Source organism: Arvicola amphibius, chromosome 2 (assembly GCF_903992535.2).
Source record: "Arvicola amphibius chromosome 2, mArvAmp1.2, whole genome shotgun sequence".
Taxonomy (NCBI): Eukaryota; Metazoa; Chordata; class Mammalia; order Rodentia; family Cricetidae; genus Arvicola; species Arvicola amphibius.
The window spans coordinates 121,186,898-121,208,163 of NC_052048.2; the positions used below are offsets into that span (position 1 = coordinate 121,186,898).

At 44.8% G+C, this 21,266-nt stretch overlaps 1 long non-coding RNA gene across 1 annotated transcript in view; it reads left to right on the forward strand.

Annotated features, from left to right (window-relative positions):
- The first annotated feature begins 15,292 nt into the window (after positions 1 to 15,292).
- LOC119806720 overlaps positions 15,293 to 21,266 on the forward strand; it is a 30,954-nt gene continuing 24,980 nt past the window's right edge. The window contains exon 1 of the long non-coding RNA XR_005284259.1: positions 15,293 to 15,514. This is a non-coding gene — a long non-coding RNA (uncharacterized LOC119806720). The remainder of the gene's footprint in view (positions 15,515 to 21,266) is intronic.

Consider the following 21,266-nt stretch of genomic DNA (forward strand, 5'->3'; position numbering starts at 1 on the left):
CAGTTAGTTTGTTTGTGGGGTTTTTGTCTTGGTTTTTTTTTTGGGGGGGGTCACCTTCTCTTCTTGGCACCTCTGTCATCACCAGAATGCAAACTATGTTATCTTGTTTGGTTGATGTCAAGAGTTGGGAAGATGATTTCTGCCCATTATGTCTCGTCTTGCCCTGAATCATTGTCTATAGGCAAGGGAAACAAAGTCAGTGTTTGCCCCAAGCTACCTCCGGGGCTCTCCAAGCGATATTCCAAACTCTTTACGAATATCCACACACAGTTGCTCTGACCTGTACCGACATTAAGCTCCTATCTTGTAACAGAGCCCATATTCCCTTTCCAAGAATAAATCCAAGCTTACCAGAACATATTTTGAAAACCTCTTTCATAATACACAACACAATTTGAGATACTGGCACAGAGTGGCTTTGCGCCCCAGGACAGGTGCCTCATGCCAGAAGGGCAGTGCCTTCTGGGGTTCCATTCTCCCCAGACTTACATGGTCTGTCTCCCTTCCCCCTCGCAGAAGCTTATCTATAAGTCAGATGTCAACAAAGGCAGTACTGTTTATCCTTCGATCTGAAAATGCTGAGAGTTAAGCATATTTTTCAGGAAACCTACTTTCTGATCGCCTGGGGACAAAAGTCTGAAGGGTCCTTAGCTGGAACCTGCTAGGAGTCGCTAGGCCACGAGCCACCTCACAGTGTATAGACTCCAGCAGGCGCCTCCTAGCTTTCAGTGGGAAGACTGATGAATAAAGTTCTATAAAAATTAAAATCCTGGGCAAAGCACAGGCCCCGGAGTCAGAACAGAGTGACTGAATGACGGTCTCTTCTGGAAGTCAAGAGTGGGTGCTTTTTCTCGCCCTGCTCCTGGGGATAAAAGAGAAGTCGAACCTTCTTTCCAATGGTGACTAATTCCCCATCTGAGGGCCTCCGGCATTTTGCAGAGCTAATTACAGGAATGGTAAATGAAGGGTCTCTGGAAGGGAGAGCTGACAGGAGAGTGAAGAGGGGGAAAGGAAAAACCAAATCCCCAAGCGTTACTGGATTGCCAAACAGGAGGAGTTTTTCAGAGGCTGTGAGATTGGCCAACCCACTCCCAGGCCTCCTTCAGACCCGTTTTCTCTTCCTCCCTGACTCATCGGGTTTCTTCAGGAACGCCTGGTGAGAAGGGGATTATGAAGCAGGCATGGAAGCCAGCCTTTTTTGGCAGTGCAGACACACTTTGATTTCGGATGCAGCAGATCTTGGAGAACAGATTCCATGTGCTGGCGTTCTAGGCTGGAGTCCAGCTGCAGTTCAGCGAATAAAGTACATCAGATGGTTCGCCCTGTCAGCCAGAGACTTGAGGACTTTCCTGGGGCTACACCTCTCCAGAAGTCTGAAGATGTGGGGACAGGTTTGCCTTCGGAAATGTGCGAATGTCACCAGCTGGGAGTGGCAGATGCCAAGAGCCTGTGGGAAAACAGGTCTCCATCTGGCCACGGGCTAGGTTTCCTGGGACGGAGATTAGAATGGTTTTGAAACAAAGCCGCGGAAGCGCGAGTTTAGATCTGCACACATTGTTCCGGTCTTTGGGTCATTTCCTGCCTTTAGAATCCATTTCCTTTCCAGGCCCAACAAAAGCTTGATGAAGGGCAAGAAAGAAGTTGTTTGGGGTTTGCTGTTGCTTGGGTCCATGCGAGGGCAGCTCTCGACCTCTATGCCTGAGGTCTGCACCCGTCTGTTCTCCTGTCTGCTCACAATGAGTCGGGATGGAGGAAGCCCCTGAAAAACATAAAATAGAGAAGGGAGCCATCCCCAGGCTAAGTTAGATGAACCCACCTGCTCGTTCATAAAAAACAGAGGAGGAGGTGGGCAAAAATAAAGAGGTTTCACCAAGGGTTTCACCCACACTCCCTTGAAGGATGTAGCCCCACTCCTACGCACCAGCGAACACTGGACCTTTAAAGCAACTGCCACAGCCTGGTTCCTGACCTTCCTGGGTCCCCGGCAGGCCAGCCAGGTACTCAGGACTGAGGCTTGCTACACAAGGACTTGCTTTGTTCTCTCTCACTGGTTTTTGCTTCACATTTCGTTCCAACAAGATTTCAGGCAGCAATAATAGCTTTTCTGGCTGCAGTTTTTAGACTGGTTTTGGGCACTCTGAAGCTGACACGAATCCTTATGGGAAAATGTTTCTGCAGTTCCCAGGATGCCCTGGACACAACACAATTCTGCTAAACCCTGTTCACCTTCACCACCACCCCACCACCACCACCTACAACACAGTCCAAGGTGGACCTTCCGGCCCCAAAGACTATAGGAACCAGACAAAACTCAATGCAGATCTGAGGCCCCTTTCATTTTTCCGAAAAGTTTTGGCTCTAGGTGGTGAGACATCTGAAATCTGACAGAGGGAAGGGTGGGGAAAGGTTGGTCAGAGGGTAGCGGGAGTCAGCAAGACAAGGGAAATAAGCTCTGAGGCTCCATTGCACCGTAGGGTGCTTATGTGGACTTGATATACTGTGTGTATCCCCAAAAAGCTAGGGGAAATTGATTTTAAAAGTTTGTGGAGAAAGACATGACTACCCTAATCTGAACATTACATAATAAGTACATACAGTGAAACATCACATGCAACCCATAAATATGTACAAGCTTTATGTTCAATTAAAAAAAAAAAACCTTTTTAAAAAGAAGTCTGCCAGACTCCCCACTTCCCCGGCTTTCCCCTAAGAATGCTCTTGCAGATACAGACATCAGGATCCTAGGGTTGGGGCTTTTGTAAACAACTGCTTTTAAACTTTAGGGAGTCTAGAATGGGGCCCCAGCAGCTGGCACTGGAGATCAGCCTGTGCTTGGGGGAGCTGTGCTGTGAGTCACAGGCTCACAGAAGAGCCACACGGATGGAGTGGTAACACAGCTGAACACGACACCACGGTTGCACGCCAGGCTTTGGCACTTTGTGAGAGCTCGAAGAGAGAAATCATTTCCCAATACCGACAGCCTCAGACCAACTAAAGGTTTTCAGAAGCCTAGCGTGGACAGAGTAAATGGATGTTTCCTATCCCAACCTCCCAGTTACACATAACTGACTCAGAGGCTGAATATAATTTATAAATGCTTGGCTGATACCTCAGGCTTGTTACTAACTATTAACCCATTTCTGTTAATCTACGTATTGCACGTGACTTGTGGCTTCGCTTGTCCTCTAGCATGTCTTGCATCCTAGGCGGTTGGCTGGCATCTCCCTGACTCCATCCTCCTTCTTCCCATCATTCTCAGTTTGGCTTTCCTGCCAAACTTTATCCTGCTCAGCTATTGAGCAGTCAGCTTGGTTATTAAACCAATCACAGCGAGTAATCTTCACAGTGTACATAAGGATTTCTCACAACAGACCAGGGCTTCAAATCATGGCCTCAATCTACAAAGTAATAGAGACAAACCAAGGCATCGGAAGAACCAAGACTTTCCTAGTGCGCCCTAAACACTCACTGGAGTTGTCCAGTGCAGAAACCCAACGCCTATGACCTCTAGAAATCCACAACGCCTATGACCTCTAGAAATCCACAGTCAGGGGTTCCCAGAACAGCAGCAGTGACAGCATCTTTCTTTGCTCTCAGCTGCTTCCAAGTAAGAAAAACAGAAAAGAAAGAGGGGACAGGGGAGTCCTAGGTGCTGTAAGAAAGCAGGCTGAGCAAGTCAGAGAGCAAGCCAGTAAGCAGCTCCCCTCCAGGGCCTCTGCTTCAGCTCCTGCCTCCAGGTTCCTGTCCTGACTCCCTTCAGTGATGAACAGTGCTGTGCAGGTCTAAGTCAAATAAACTCTCTCCTCCCCAGGTTTCTTTGGTCATGGTGTTTCCTCCTAGCAGTGACAACCCTATTTAGGACAACGCCCAAGTCTGCACCACTTCTGGGGCCAGGAGAACTTTCCTAGCTCATAGCTACTCCAGTCACTGACTTCAAGATCGGGGGCCTTAGAGAACTCAGGGTATTCCCAGAAGTTTCTTTAGGTTGAGAAATATTTTTGCACTTGTTGATTTAAATACACATGGGCAGGTCGAGCTTCAGACACTCTACTGAGTAGACATTCACGGAGCTTGGGTCAACTAGCACCTTTCTATGAGAAGAGCCCCCCACCCCACCCCCAATTCAACTTCCTAATAATTAGTGCTTATCCTGGGATGCTGAGCACCCCCTAGTGGGAGGAATGAGCATATAAGACAGACCATTTCAATGGTGTTTTCAATAACCTGTCCACCCCCAACTTCCTGCCCCTCAGCTGATTTCCCCTTCCAGCCTTCCCCTGATTCTTAGAATGATTCATTCTTCCCACGACGATTAGACCTTTTGCCTCATAAAGCACTCCCTGTCTTTTCAGACATAATGAACTAAAATTAAGCAGAAGGCAGCCCAGGGCTGTAGGAAAAACTCCCTATGGCGAGAGCTTGCAAGCCTACTATAGCCTTATAAGGCAAGCTGAGGAAGCCCTGGTGCTCAGGGCAGAACAATAGAGGAAAAGTTAGAAAGATAGTTTTGGAAGTGTGGAGGATGAGGAGTGGCCATTTCCTGGATTGATATTAAATTCCCTGCCATATCTTACCTCTGCTAAGGCCAAAGGAATGTCCAACATTTACCCATTTGTTATAAACATGTGAAACCTGTCCCGGTGAAAGAGCCACTCATTCACAGGCACTGTGTGCAAAGGTGGGGCATTTTGAACATTTGAATACTTCTCTCCACTTTTCAAAGCCACTGTCATGGGCCTCTACAGATGAGCCTAAGTATGTGGCAGTCAATAAAGCATTTAAATCACCTGTAGTACATTAAGCTGCAGGATCTTATGCATAATTAACATATGCACACGTCTAACTTAGTTCCTTATTCAAACAAAGGTGGGGGGGAGGGGTCTGGAAGTGTAGCTAAATAGCACAGTGCTTGCCCAGCATATCCAAGGCCTGTTTTAATCTCATCATCAGAAAGGGGGTTGTGGAAATCAAGGAAAGTTATCATGTTTGCAATGTGTGCATTAAGAATCCCTTGGTTGTGGGGACTTGGAGATTTAGCTCAGTGGTAGAGCACTTGCCTAGCAAGCACAAGGACCTGGGTTTGGTCCTCAGCTCTGGAATCCCTTTGGGTATGCACAGACTCCAGTCACTTGTTTTCCTTTGGTAATGTGAGCCATTTTTTTAAATTTTTCACCGTGTACATTTATTCATCATGGTACCGTGTTATATAAAGACATTTCGAGCAAGTAGACATTTATTTAACAGCATGTTCCCCCTAGTGCCGCTTTCTCCGTTCTTTCCCTTCCTGTTAGTTTCACCCTTTGTGCCTAGTCAGTTTTGTTCCACTTTCTATATCACAGACACATATGTGAGTTTATGTATCTATATAAAATGTAAGACTGACAAATGAGAGAAAATACAGTATCTGTCTTTCTGAGACTGGCTGAATTTGCTTGATATAATTCTCTCCAAATGTATCCATTTCCCTGCAAACAATGTAACTTTGTTCTTCTTTGTAGATGAAATAAATTTCACTTAGTAGATACATAGGTATTTTCTTTATCTATTCCTCTGTTGGTGGATGTCTAGGTTGGTTCTGTAAATGAGCTATTGTAAAAAGTGGTACATTAGCATTGATGTGCAAGTGTCTTTCATAGTCCTTCCTTAAATTCTGTCTTGATAACTTGTTCTGGGCAGAACTCAGCCAATCTCATCCCAATGGCCCAATGCTTGTCCCTTGGGTACATTACAGTTACGTAGAACACACCTCCGTGGACGACTCTGGTGGCTGTACTTTCACTCGGTCCTAAATTTGGGTCATCAGAAGCCATCTGATAAATCCCCTGAAACTTGGCCCACAGTGTGGCCAGTTCCAATACAGGGCTCTTCCCACAAGGGCTCCCATCCCATCTTTAGCTTGGAGGCTTGGACACTCTAATCCACAAAGGCTTTCAATGTTGAGCCTTTTCGGCTTCTCTTTCAGAACCATTCAATGCTACTCATATTTCTGACAACCAAGAACTTGGGGAGAATTTCTGCCCTCAGGCACTCTCATTGTTTTTTCCAGATTGGCCTCCTTCCAAACTCACCAGAGACACCAGAGAATGAAGCTGTCTGTGGAAGGCTACTGGACAAACTGGACACAAGCTCCCTGGACATCTGATAGAAAGGTCAAGATGGCCCAAGCTTGGTCAGCCTCTCAAGCTTGACAGCAAAAGAAACTGGAATTTCTTCTTGTATAATGTGGCGTTTTTCAGTCTGCAGGGCCTTTGACCTTTACTCTGAATGGAACAGTCATTCAGCAGGACCAGGCTCTTGCTTGGTAGGGAGGACACACTGATTTTGAACCCTGTTCCTTCTCCCACATAAGAAGATGCAAAAGTTGTGTTGACTTAGATGAGCCACTCTGCCAGGGCATAGGAAGTTCTAGGTAGCATTAACTGGTCCTGCCTTTGTGAGGAGGGGTGGTGATATATGATCATAAGGAGAAATTATATGAGAAGAAAAGGAGAACAGAAAGGAATGAACCTAAATGGTGGCTGCTTTGTGTGTCTGGAAGAGAATGAACCATCATTCTGACAAGGAACTTTCTTATGTCTTGATTTCAGGCGAATAAAAACCAAATCACAAATCTAAAGATGAGGACATATTCACCTGGGGAGATGGGACTAAATGAGCTGTTCTACTTTAAACAGATCCTAGATCACAAGGAATTATTGCTTATAACTCTGGAAGCATTTGTTTCCTATGCTGTGGATGAGAAGAAATGGTGAGGAGATTACACACACACACACACACACACACACACACACACACACACAGAGAGAGAGAGAGAGAGAGAGAGAGAGAGAGAGAGTGGTTCAAGCTAAGATGTGTTCATCTGGGTTATGTGGAATGGGCTGGATTCTAAGTACTGAAGGCTCTCCAAGAAAAAGCAAAAAGTTAACCACCAGTTATAGGAAATTCAGATGAGTAACACAGGATTAGTAGGGCCAGCTCTAAGCTAAAGCAAACAGAATCACTGGTATGTAGTGTAGGAGACGTTCAAAGAAGATAAATCCCCGAGTCATGCCCTAGAGAACCTCCATGAGTTTCCATAAGCCCCCAAGGCAGGTCTATGGACAAGAGCATAGGCCAATCCACCTGCTAGTACCTATGACAAGTTAGATACACATTATTTACTAATAGCGCCCAGGGGAATGGAGTTGAGGAAAGAGGTTTGCAGCTGTTGGGTGACAGCCAAACAAACCAAACAAAGACTTGAACTGGGACCAGAGAAGCAGGGTGTGGATCACCTTGGGAAACTGGGTGGGGATCATTAGCTTTACACTCAAGCAAGGGACAAAAAGGTATTGATATATCTATACAAATGGGTGTGAGCATTCCACAGGCTGGATGTTTGTGAGAGAAGCTTCAATAAGTACGGAATGCAAATCCCTGCTGCTATCTTAAAAACCTTTTTACCAGCTGAGTTTTTGGTTAGTTTAAAGCCACAATATGAAGAAGTTCTCAACAACATTGAAGCTGAGAGTGAAGCTGGAAACTGGATGAGATGGCCAAGGTTGCAACACATACTCAAGAAGACAGAGGTCATCTGAAGGTCACTTCGGGCTTGAAGATGTAGCTATGTCCTTAAAGTCACCCACCGCTATCATTATCTTGATTCTAAGAAGTCTGTAAGTCACTATGCAGCATCCTCTCTAGTCCTTATTTTCATATGTGCCCTTTTCCCCACTTATTCCCAGTGGTGTGCTAGGGCCAATTGGTACCAAATTTCAATGCCCAACAATGTACAACAATCTTCGGTTGGGGCCATCAGATGTCTCAGCGGGGAAGGTCATTGGCTTGAAGATCTGACTCACACAGTGGGAGGAAAGAATCAATTTCTATAAGATGCACACCAGTGTGTGTGTGTGTGTGTGTGTGTGCGCGCACGCGTGTGCGTGTGCGTGCGTGCGTGTGTGTGTGTGTGTGTGTGTGTGTGCGTGTGTGTGTGTGTGATAAAGCAAAAGACCTCAGGCTGGCAGCTTCAATCGGGCATGATGAGAGAACTCACACAAAGGAAATTAAGAAACACTGCAGACCAAGGCTTTTTTTTTCTGGAAAGTTTGTTACTAAACATCTGCCAGCACACCATGCCTGAAAGAGAGAGGTATTGCCTGGCAGAGGGAATGTTGAGCTAAAGAGGAGGGTTGGGGAATAGGATGGAGAACCCCAGAGTGAACAGAGAGAAGTGGGTACCAGGATTACCCACTTGCCTCCTTCATATAAGCCTCCCTCCCCAATTCGAGCTTTGGATCTAGGAATTAAAGGTTGTTGCTTGCACGTGTTTCTGTGATGTGGAGGTCACGAGCTCTCTGCTGCTTCGTGGGGTTATCTTCCTACTGATGTGCTTGAGGTTTATGGTAGTGCATCATAGCTCAAATACACCCTCTGTCTACTCTGCATCCTGGACTACCATACCTATACCCATCGTGTCTCTTACAGATATGAAGCCGTTTCTCAACCTCACTCCCAGTCCCTTCAGTCTCACCATGCAACAGTGTGTCTTTCATCTGAAATGTGTTCCCTGTTGACCTTTGGGTTTAACAGCTTGCCTCTTTTGAAAGTGTTCCCGGGGCAGATCTATTATTCCCCCTGGAGAAGAGGTATTTAGCTTCAAGGTTTGTATGCGATTTTGCCCCTCACAACCATCTGTCTCTTCTACCTTTCAGAATTTAAGAAAACAGTCTCTTACTGGTGAGTGGGTCACAAGTAGAATCTGAGCCAAGCAACCAACTCTATTTGTCAGGTGGAATTTGATGCTCCTCCAAGAACTGGAAGACAGAGGCTGTCATCACCTGAGTCAAAGCCAAGCCGGAGATAGAGGTCTGCAGACAACCATGCATTTGAAGATCCCAGAGTACAGGAATGCAGTATTTGAGTAGAGGAAGAAGGAGAGACATGAAGCTGGTGCAGGATATATTAGAAATTGGGCATGGCTCTTTGGCCACCTAGCCTAACTAAATCTCTGAGGTCTGGGTCTAGTGAGAGATCCTGTATGGTGGAGGGTAAATGAGAAAGACACTGGACATCATTGGACATCTACATGTAGGCACATGAGCACACATATTCATACAAGTACAATGTGCACACACATACATACTATATATGCAGGTATATACACATATATTTAATGTATTCCAACCCATTTTAGTTGGTATTCAAATTAGTGCTCTCTTTGATCTTCGGTCAATGAATGATATTCACATTGGTTCCTGAAAGTTTTGGTGCAACCCCAATAGTTTTTGTAGCATCTTTTCTTTCTGGTATGATAACCTATTCTAAAATTTTTTGGAGGGATGGGAATGCTCCTATCGGTGTCTTCTAATGCTGTAACCACCAATCACATGTGGCTATTCAATTCTGGACCTGAGACTAATGAAGTTGGGTAGCTGAATTTTAGCTGGAATTCAATTTGGATTAATTTTAAGTAGACACTTGTGGCTAGTTGCTATCCATATAGGATAATCTAGTTCTCTTTGTATAACCAATGGAAACATTTAGATACCAAATTTGTCTACTGTCCTTATTAGAACATTGCAAGGACTGACTTCCTCTAACCTCATAGACTCCTGTAAGACACTGATTTACAAGCCTCGCCCCCACTTGCGTGTGCCATGATGCTCAGAAGTCGGCTTTGAAGTTGTTTCAGTGTTGCTGTATAACTCTGACCAGCAGCTACATTTGGGAAATTCCCATGTCTTACTCAGATTACTGGACTGCAAAGGTTGTTTTGAAGCTCTGGTTCATTGAAAAGCACCCCTTTTTTGGCTCTACATGGCCAGTTTTAGGACTTGGAGGAACAAAACCCCCTGTTGGTTATGTCATCAAAAGTTGCAGGTGCTTGTAAAATCCTTCCTCTATCCAGCTTCAGTGCAGGCCTCTGGTTCTCCTTCATTCGTAGTTAAGAAGAGCCCAAAGGCCCTAGGGAGATGGCTCGGTTAATAAAGTGCTTGCCCCTGGTTGATAAGTGTGAGACCCTGAGTCCACCCTTCAGAACACGTGTGAAAAGCAGGGCGTGGTGGCACCTGCTTATGATCCCGGGGGTGGGCTGGAGTAAGGAGTGGAAGGCAGGCAGATTCCTGGGGTTTGCAACCAGCCTTGTTGAATCAACAAGCCCAGATCTCTGTAAGAGAACATATTTCAAAGGCAGACACATACCGATCTGGCAGGGGAGATACTATGACTTGTCGCGGGCTACTTGATCGCACTGTGAAACCTGAGACTGTGAATAAAACCAACCTTGGGACAGGAGGCAGAGCCAGTCACTAGTTGACAGGAATTAGCCATAGCAAGTCAGGCAAAGCCAGGAAGACAGAGAAGTACACAGGAAAAAGTAGGACTTGGAGTTTCATGGTCTTTTTGGTATGGGACACCTGGAGAGACACTCTCTTGCTGGGTTTGGGTCAAAATGGAAGGTCAGCTGGTTGCTTCCCAGCTTCTCTGATCTAGCAGGTTTTCACCCCAACATCTGACTCCTGAGTCTTTTTGGTTAATAGAACCATAGAGACTTGGTTAAAAACTGCATTTGGCAGCCACCGCGGAGTCGGTGCTGGCAGGTCGGGAATCCTGACAGGCTATGGTATGTGCAGCCATAGGGCCACCGTAGGTGGATAAAATATCGGTAGGTTAAGGTACAGCTGCTAAATTGATGGCAAAACAATTCCCACAAAGGTGGCTTTCCCGGGGTGAGGCTCATCCATGGCACTCGAGGGGTGCTGACTTCTCCAGTTTCCCCAATTCAGGAAACTCAGCCATATATAATTAGTAGTAGTGGTGTGTGTGTGTGTGTGTGTGTGTGTGTGTGTGTGTGTGTGTGTGTGCGTGTGTGTAGGGAGGTGTATTAGTGGAGAGTGTGAATACACACATACACAGAATGGCCTGCAGCAAACTTGCCTGAATTTTCCCTAAAGGGTGGGGGGGGGGGTCACTGTCTTTATTGTACTCCATAAAACAAAAAAGATGAACAAACCCTTTTCTCAGACAGAGAATACTAACTAAAACCCACTTCCAGGTTGCTCAATATATAAATATCCCCATAGTATATGACCCCCTTGTCTCAGGGCACTGTTGTGGGCCCATCAGCAGCACAATGAACTCCTAAAACAGGAAGAGACACCACAGTATCCACCATAGAAAGCCTTCCATTCCCTACCAGCTGTGATGACTTTGGCCTTGGCCTTGACCTCGGCAGGGAGGTAGCAGCATGTTATTCACAGAGAGGAGTCTCTCTCATTAGATTCTCTGGGTCCCTATCTTAGGATTATTAAGTACTAGTTGTGCGTCTTTGGGAAAGTTTTATAACCTCTCGCCGGGCTTCAATTTCATCAACTACAAAATGTGAATAATCCTTACCTATAGTGGCACCTCCAAGTTATTATCAGGAGTGTTTGAGCTAAAATATAAGTAGTAAGTCCTCGGTAAACACGAATTGGTAAAGACCGCTTTTTCCCACTCGAGTGGACCACTTGCTCATGTAGAGCCCTAACTACCCCCAGCCTCTAGAGGTTGAGTGTAGATTTCCAACTGGATACTGTTAGCCTTTCACTGCACCCTGGGAGCCAGTTTAAGAATGCTATGCTCTCTCCTATCCAGGGCTGGGTCAGCTAGAGCCCATGTGCCAAATCCATCAGTGGTTTATTGGGGAGTGGGGTGGTTTTATTTTGGTTTTTTGTTTGTTTGTTGTTTGTTTGAGATAGACCACAAGCAGGCTTTGATCTTATGTAACTGAGGGTGATCCTGAACTTCTTATCCTCCTGCCTCCACCTTCCTAGTGCCGGGGTGACAGGCATAGGTCACTACATACAGTCTGTGCAGTACTGGGGAGCGAACCCAGGACTCCATGCTTGCTAGGCTAACACCCTACCTCTGATCTACATCCTCAACATGGCAGTCTGTTTCTTAAAAATAAGACTTTGTTCAGAACATAATCAGACCTTATCATTAATACATTGTCTGTATTATCTGGTTATTTTAATGGTATATGCAAGAGTTGAGAAGTAAGGGGCTGGAGAGATGGCTCAGTGTTTAAGAGCGTTGCCTGCTCTTCCAAAGGTCCTGAGTTCAATTCCCAGCAACCACATGGTGTCTCACAACCATCTGTAATGAGGTCTGGTGCCCTCTTCTGGCCTGCAGTCATACACACAGACAGAATATTGTATACATAATAAATAAATAAATATTTTTTTTAAAAAAAGAGTTGAGAAGCAAAACCTGGACAATATACTATTTTCCATTTTAAAAAAGTTTGTGGGTCTGGTAGTATGGCTGTATTGGTAGAGTGCTTGCCTAGCATGCAGAAACGTGACACCAGTGTTGTGTAAACCAGATGCGGTGGAGTATGCCTGTAATACCAGCCCTGGACAGGCAGAGGCAGGAATCAGAAACAGAAAGTTACCCTTGGCTATACAGTGAGTTCGAAGCCAGCCTAGAGTACATGAGACCATCTTTCAAAAAGAGAAAGAATATTTAAAAAGACTAAGTTTGCCAGCCCCTGCGCTATTGTATTCTGCACTGCAGCCCTTCGGGGTGGGTTATCGATCACTCATGAGGTCACTGCCATCTCTTTCCATTTGTTAAATTATCCCAAAGTATCTGTCGCCAAGACACTAAGTTAACTTTCTACAGACACCAATTTACATTATCCAGATAAGAATCCAAACTGGACGGTTTATACAGCTCGTCAAAACCTCAGTCCATTCGAGGAACACAGTATTAGCATTAGACTAAAAATGGGATGCTTTCTTTTTTTAGAGAAATATTCCCATATTGACATATTTTTTACTGGAAGTACACTAAAAATAAATTTCAAATAGGAGTGAATATAGAATTATCCCTTCCATTTGTCTCCAAAAATATCTTTGACATGTTAATAACCCCCTAGTGGTGACAGTCATGAGGTGACTATTACAATGGCTGGGGTTTGAATTATTTATGATCTATGCTTTTAGTCCTGAATGTCACAACTGAGTCAATGGGAGCTTAGTCATTGTAGCTGAGTATGCGCTGACCGCTGTCAGGCTCTCGGTGATGAGACTGTGGATACCCACAGAGAACTTGTGACTTCATGAAAAGCTCTTTCAGAACAGCGACAGAATGTGACTTGAGAAGACAAGCTCAAACCAAATAAATGACAGAGATGGTTTTTATCTTAGTCAGAGGTCAGGCTTCATTCAACAGCCTTCTGAGAGAGAGTCCCACACCCAAAAGTGCAAAGTGAAGGACAGAAAGTTCCTTTTCTTTTCCTTTTTTCCTTCCTTCCTTCCTTCCTTCCTTCCTTCCTTTCTTTCTTTCTTTCTTTCTTCCTTTCTTTCTTTCCCCCTCCCAGAAAGGGTCTCTCTGTGTAGCCCTGGCTGTCCTGGAATTCACTCTGTAGACCAGGCTGGCCTCGAACTCACAGAGATCCTCTTGCCTCGGCGTCCCTAGTGCTGAGATTAAAGGTGTGTGCCACCATGCACAGTTTCAGAGACAGAATGTTTAATAAGTACTGTTTATTATCAGGAAAATATTATTTTAGAAATTCTGAAGGGAAAATTTTCAATCCCTTTTCTGTGTGTTTCCATATTAGTCCAAATGCAGATAAATCTTCACATGGGGGTTCCTTCTCAGATAGAATTCATCTTGTTGGGTGGGGACAAAACTTCATGCCTAGGGATATTAGGGATGCTGCAACAGGTGATAAATAAGAACTGCGGTCCAGCCCTGGCTACTGCAGATGTGTCTCTTATTTCTTTCCTACTTGTTGATGTTACAAAGAAATATCTGACTGGGTAGTAGTGGCACCCTTTTAATCCCAGCACTTGGGAGGCAGAGACAGATAACTCTGTGAGTTCAAGGCCAGCTTATCTACAAAGGGAGTTCCAGGACAGGTTCTAAAGTGACAGAGAAACCTTGACTTGAAAAACCAAAGACAGAGAGAAAGATCTGAAGCAAACTACTTTATTTTTTTTTTTTATAAAAGGGGGGAGAAGGTTGGAGAAAATGTACAATGGTAGAGAGCTTGCTGTAGTGAAGCACTGCAAAACATATTAATTAATTAATTTATTTATTAATTAATAAGGCTTGGGTTGGGGAGATACCTTAGCAGGTAAGAAAACTCTGTGAACAAGCCTGAGTTCTTGAGTTCAATTCCCCAGCGTCCCTATTAGAAGTTGGGCACGGTGCAACACTGGGGAGAACAGGCCCTGCACCTTTCCTGGGCAGTACAGTAGAGCCCGTCCTGTTGGCATAGGTGGTGGTGAGCTAGCCTGGAAGCTGTGAATGTGTGAGAGCTGTCCCCAGTACTCACTTGTCATGTGGTAGCATGGGCCAGAGAGAGATGTCTGCCCCCGTGTTTGTGTATTTGTGTTGGGGGCAGGGAAGGCCTTCCTGGGTTCAGAGAACAAGGACTTCATCCTCATGAGGGACAGAATAAAACGTCGTGAAAGGTTCAGGATCTCTCACTCCATAAACGCAGGGTGTGGCCTAATCCTTTAATTGCCACTACGCCTTCCACCCAGTTAGTCTGTATTATCCAAATGTGCAGGACAGAGTTCTCCTGGCCATCCTGCCCGCCCTTGGTTTAATATTCAACAGTTGGGCCAACATTGTTGAGCACTCTCCTGAGAGCAGGCTCCAAAGCTGAAGACTTGGCAAACTCCCCCTTTTTCTCACGTGTTATTGAAATTTGAAATGCTTCTGTGTCATCTCTCCCTTTGGGAACTTCCTCTGGGACTGAAGATTAATCATCATGCAAATATTAAATACGTTGGGAGTTCTAGAGCGGCAGGGAATTTGTTTAAGTAATCCTCTTACTGCAGTTTAAAGGAGTGACAACAGACAGCTGTTGTGACTTGACACGCAGTCAAGTTCTACTGTGTGGTTTGTAGGAAACCAAATTATATCTAATTTTTCTTTTAGATTTACATGCGGTCTCGCCAGAAGCCCTGGTTTCCCATAAGTCTCCGGATATAGTGTACCAACCATCACTCCGTCTTGTTTGCACTCCTTCCAAGACCTAAAGGCAGTTCTGGGAAACTGCAGATTCAAACATTTCTTTCTCTCTCTCTCTCTCAGAATGTTTGTTTGACTGAGATGTTATTTGGATTTTTTAAATAGATGGGATGCCTGGGGTGATCCGAAAGGAAACGCTGAAGCATCTGATGTTGCCTAATAAATAGGGCAAGTCATGCTTGCTCAGGCACAACCCTGGGGACAAAGTCCTCCCTCTTGGCTTGAAGGTCAACATGCCTAGGCTTCATTTGTCATATTCTGTGTCCTCTCACGTTTCTAAACAGTAGGCTGCTGGTTAATAATTCCTCCTATTAGCTTTTCTGTTTCAGAGCAGCTCATGATTTTCCTCTCCTGCTCTGTCCTGCCCTGCTACAGGCATCTGAGTTCCCCTGAGAGCAGAAGTGGACCTTGCCATAGGGCCTGAGCCAAGGTGAGGCAGCCAGGCACCTAACTTGGAAGGCTGGATATCAAGTGCAAGATGATATTAAACACCAGCGAATGAGTGAGTCCTGACCTGCTATGGTCTCGGCCCTGCTATTCCTCCATCCCTCTTTCCTTCTCCATCCGTTTGTCCATTCCTTATTTTTTCTTTCCTTCCCTCCTTCCTTCTTCAGAGAGCATTCTAGACTATCCATGAAACTCTAGTAGTTGCTCAATTAAGATTTGGTCAAGCCTGAGTTAGCCTGAGTTAGCCTTTGTTTCTCAGAGTCAGTTCCTTAATGTAGCTTAATAAAACATTTGAGGTTGAATGAGAACGTAGGTCAGTGGTGGAGTATTTGCCTAACATGGATAAGGTCCTGGGTTCTATTCCCCAGATGTCCTCAACATCACAGAAAACAAAGAAAAGGATTTGGGGGAGTATAGCCAGTGGTGTATGCTTAACATGTGCAAGGCCTTGGGTTGGATCCCTAGCACTGAGGAGGGAGAGAGGAAGGAGGGGAGCAAGGAAGCAAGGCAGACATGTTTGCATGTAGATTGACTGTAATGTTGCAGGACCCAGCCACAACAAGCTTAATAGAGGCCTGAGTCTCAGTAGCTTACCCTGAGTCAAGACCTAGTTCCAATAAAGATCACAGACTGAGACTACCAAGGCACCACCCAGGAACAGACCATCCCAAGGAAATTTGCAATGTTCCAACCATTGTAGATGGGATCACCTGTACCCATTGCCTTTCACCAGGACACCCCTAGACAAAGGTCAGCCCATCAGGGGTCCTAAACCTTAGAAACCCATCATCCCACACCCTGCTAATATAACTTTTCTGGGTTTTGCCTTTAAATAATGCCCTGTAGAAGGGCAGGGGGCCTCCTCTTGCCACTATTGCGCCAGTTGCTTTGACGAGGTCCCTGCCGGCTTGTATTGTGCACACAATAAACCTTGCTCTTACATTTCGGTGAGTTGGTCTCCCTGGTAGTCTTTTGGGGTCCCCATGGACTGGACACAACAGTATAATGTTCAGATTCCAGGTTTCAAAGGTTCATTTCAGAGGCAACTTCAATGCCAGTCCTCCTAAGACCCTGTCAAGCTCTTCCCTGTGGCTCAGTACTGTGAGCTGTAAAACAAACATATAATAATAGCTACTTAATGGGGTTGTAGGAAGCATTAAGTAAGATTCTGCATATAAAGGCCTTAGCTCAAATCTTCTAATGTTAGCTTATAATGGTGATGGTGGACAAAAGTTTCTCTCCTTTCCTGTAGGCCTGAATTCTTCCTAGTAAGGCACAGATGGTTAAATGAAAACCAAAACCCATCATGTTAATAATTAGCCTAAAGTCACACAAGTTGAACACTGCCTTTCTCTGTCCCAAGAGCTGACCAGCAGCCAAAGTAAATACTGTTTAGGAAGGAATGTTCCAAACACTAACACTGTCTGTTGGAGAGGGGTCACAATAAGTATTCAATCTGAGGTTTTTAACATTTCAAAAAGTGAAAAAGACACTTGAATTCAATGTAAGGAGGATGTTTGGTGTCCCTCCTATGTCCCAGAAATTGTGCCACATAGTGGAAATGCAGACATAAGATTGCCTTCCTCCATTCTATCACCCTGGAAAGTAGGGAAAGCACCTCTTGGAGGAGGCAAGAAGCAAGAGCAAGATAGTGCCTTGCTGCACACCTGCGTGAGCGTTCGCTGTGAGCTCGTCTTAGTCACTCACACTGTTATAAAAACATGCCATAAACAGTAAGCTTAGAAACAACAGAATCTGGCTAACACGATTATGGCAGTCTTAAATCCATGATCAGCCTGCAAGCATGGTCAGGTTCTGGGCACAGTCGCCCCCACCCCCACCCCAGGCAACACACTGCCACTTCACACCATACTCTCCTAGACAGAAGGGAGGGGCTCTCTGAGTATTTTATAAGGTAATAGATCCTAGCTTCCTGTAAGGTGACCTAAGCAGTACCCCATCTCTTTACTATCAGTTGGAGGTTGCAGTAGCAGCCCAGGTATGGGAGATGCACATCCAACAGATCTACTGATACTGATAATGTTTGTTACCACTCTTGGACTACTCAGTATATAACCGGACAGCACAGGCTTCAATTTATTTCCACCCCTTCCCAAAGTGCTGGGAGAAAGAATTCTTATCATAATTTTTCGGATAAGGAGACTGGAACACTGAGAGATGAAGCGACTTTCCTCCATGGTCGTGAATCAACACTGCCTTCCCTGGCTCTGCCCTTGTTCTGCTAAATGTTGACTTTGTCCATGTCTTGGAATCCATTTCCTGCTTGTACACACAATTACACGGGGCACAAAGGACATTCTTAACCCGAGCAAACTTGACCTGGATTCCTCAGCAAACATTAGCTACCCTATATAACATTTCAGAAGAAATCTAGATATACTACCTAAACCCAGTCAACATCCTAAAGTATCTCTAAACTACTCTAACATCCTTATTGCAACAATGAAAGCGCGCGCACACACACACACAAACACAAGAAACTGTCCTTGGACTTTATAACAAAATGTGAAACTACCAAGCCTCACACAGAGCAAGCAAGTATCAAATGCTGGTTTCTTTCTCCTTTTTTCTGGTGCAACAACTTTACTTACTAAGGAAGTGATTCCCTACACTTTCCACCATCCCCTTCAGTCCTACTTTGGTATTAGAGCTAAGGTTGGTAAGAGTAACCAAGAGGCTGGGGCTGGAGAGCTGGCTCCGGGGTTCAGAGTGTGTAATGCTCTTACAGAGGGCCCAGGACACAGGTTTAAGCCAATAGAAAGTCTTTATTAGTCGGCTGGCGATTACCCTGGGTGTTTGGGATCCCAGTGTAGCCCTGAACCTTTCTCACAGTGAGCTTTTAAGCAGTAAAACCATATCCTGGGTTGACATGCTTCAGTTCACAAGAACAGTGAGCCAGAAGCAGAACTAGAGGAGCCAAAAAGCAAGGTTGGTACAGAGACTTGCCCAGAACTATGGACTTTGATGGATTAGGTCTTTGTTTTTGTTTGGCAGGTGGTCCTGTCTACATGCTGAGTTTTACAACCCGAATGGCACTGAATGGCATCTCCTCTGTGGTGTCAGCTGTGCTGAGTCAGAAGGGGGTACAGGGGGCAGGCTACTAAGGCCTTGGGGCCTGTTACAAGACTGCCTTAAAGATCTAGAGCTGGGGGGGATTGACTGGATTATCTGAGTGGACCCTCGAGGCAATCGAAGTGTTGTTATAAGGAAGGAGCTGGGGGAAGGGGGCAGACATGATGGTGGCTAGAGCACCTGTCACACAGGCCTGACAACTTGGGTCTGATCCCCTGAGCCCACAGAAAGGTGGCAATGGAGAACTGACTCCTCAGGGCTCGCCCCTGGCCTCTGCATGCTTGTCCCCACACAAGAAAGTCAGAAAGGGGCAGTGCCAGATGTAGTGGCACAGGCCTGTAATTTCTGCTTTAACCCCAAGAGGATTCCTACTTTAAGCCTTGCTGCCTGGGCAACTAAGAAAGACCCTGTCTCAAAATAATGATAGATAGATAGATAGATAGATAGATAGATAGATAGATAGATAGATAGATAGATAGATAGATAGATAAAAAGTAAGAGAAGCTGGGTGTACATCTTTAGTCCCAGCACTTGGGGAAGCAGAGGCAGGTTATCTCTGTGAGTTCGAGGCCAGCCTGGACTACAGAACGAGTTCCAGGACAGGCTCCAAAGTTACACCGAGAAACCCTGTCTCGAAAAAAGAAAAGAAAAAGAAAAAGTAAGAGGATCATGGTAGAATCTTGCCTAGTGTGTTTGAGGCATTATATCCCAGCCCTAGGACTGCAGGGAAATGGGGGTAAAGGAAGACAGCATGTCAGCATGTCCCTACCAGCAGTTGCATTTCTGTCCAGTGGCAGATCTCTGGTCTCATAATTTAGACATTTTAATTCTCTGAGTTTGTGCTGACTTGTTGCAGCTGCCAGAGACTACTGCCGGAGTTAGACTAATGGCCTTTTAATCAGAATGATTATTAATTAATTTAGCAGTTCAGAGGTACAGAAAGTGATGAACCAGTTATCTGTGGAGGCCCCCAATTTTTAGCAGCTGACAATTTTTGTACAACAAAAAAAAAAAAGATTCCATCATGACCTGATTTATTTTTGCTTTTTAATTTTTAAAGTCTTTGGAGTAGGTGGGCCTTCTGTCTATATGTTACTTTCATTGGTTAAATAAAGAAGCTGCCTTGGCCTTTTGATAGGCCAGCCCTTAGGTGGGTGGAGTAGACAGAACAGAATTCTGGGAGGAAGAAAGCAGAGTCAGGCAGACACCATGAAGCTCTGGCCTGAGATGGACGTGGGTTAGAATCTTCCCAGTAAGCCACAACCCCGTGGTGATACACAGATTATTAGATATGGGTTAAAGCAAGATGTGAGAGTTAACCAAGAAGAGGCTAGATATAATGGACCATGCAGTATTTAAATGAAGACAATTTGTGTGTTGTTATTTCAGGGCATAAGCTAGCCAGGCAGCCAGGATCTGGGCAGGAATGCAGTCCACCACTCTCAATACAACAAGTCTTTTCATATAATATATTTTATCATGTTTTCTACTCTTCAAACTCCTCTCTGATCCTTCCCACCTCCTTACACACCCAACTTTACATTCTTCTCTTTCCCGCCACCCCTCCTGTTTGTTTGTTTGTTTATAGCCCTGGCTGCCTTGGAAATCATTATGTAGACCAGTCTGACCTCAAATTCACAGAGATCCACCAGTCTCTGCCACCCAAATTCTGGGATTAAAGGCATGTGCCACCATGCCAGGACCCAGCTTCTCTCTCTCAAACAAGAACAAAAAGTAAGAAAGAAAAATCTCAAACAAAAAACAATCTACAGATTCAATGCAACGCCCATCAAAATCTCAGCAAAATTCTTCACAGACCTCAAAAAAAAAAAAATGGTACTCAACTTTATATGGAAAAACTCAGGATAGCCAAAATAATCCTGTACAATAAAAGAACTTCTGAAGACATCACAATCCCTGACTTCAAACTCTGCTACAGAGCTACAGTACTGAAAACAGCCTGGTACTGGCATAAGAACAGACAGGAGGACCAATAGAGCCAAATCAAAGACCCAGATATTAATCCATACACCTTTGAACACCTGATTTTTGACAAAGAAGCAAAAAATATTAAATGAAAAAAAAGAAAGCATATTTAACAAATGGTGCTGGCATAACTGCAAATCAACATGTAGAAGAATGAAAATAGACCCATATCTATCACTATGCACAAAACTCAATTCCAAATGGATCAAAGATATCAACATAAAGCCAGCCACACTGAACCTTATAGAAGAGAAAGTGGGAAGTACACTTGAATTCATTGGCACAGGGAACCACTTCCTAAATATAACCCTAGCAGTACAGACACTGAGAGAAACAATTAATAAATGGGACCTCCTGAAACTGAAAAGCTTCTGTAAAGCAAAGGACACGGTCAACAAGACAAAACGACAGCCTACAGAATGGGAAAAGATCTTCACTAACCCCACATCAGACAGAGGTCTGATCTCCAAAATATACAAAGAACTCAAGAAATTGGACACCAAAAGAACACATAATCCAATTTTTAAAAATGGAGTACAGACCTAGACAGAGAACTCTGAACAGAGGAATCTAAAATGGCTGAAAGACACTTAAGGAAATGTTCAACACCCTTAGTCATCAGAGAAATGCAAATCAAAACAACTCTGAGATTCCATCTTACACCTGTCAGAATGGCCATGATCAAAAACACTGATGACCACTTATGCTGGAGAGGTTGTGGGGTAAAG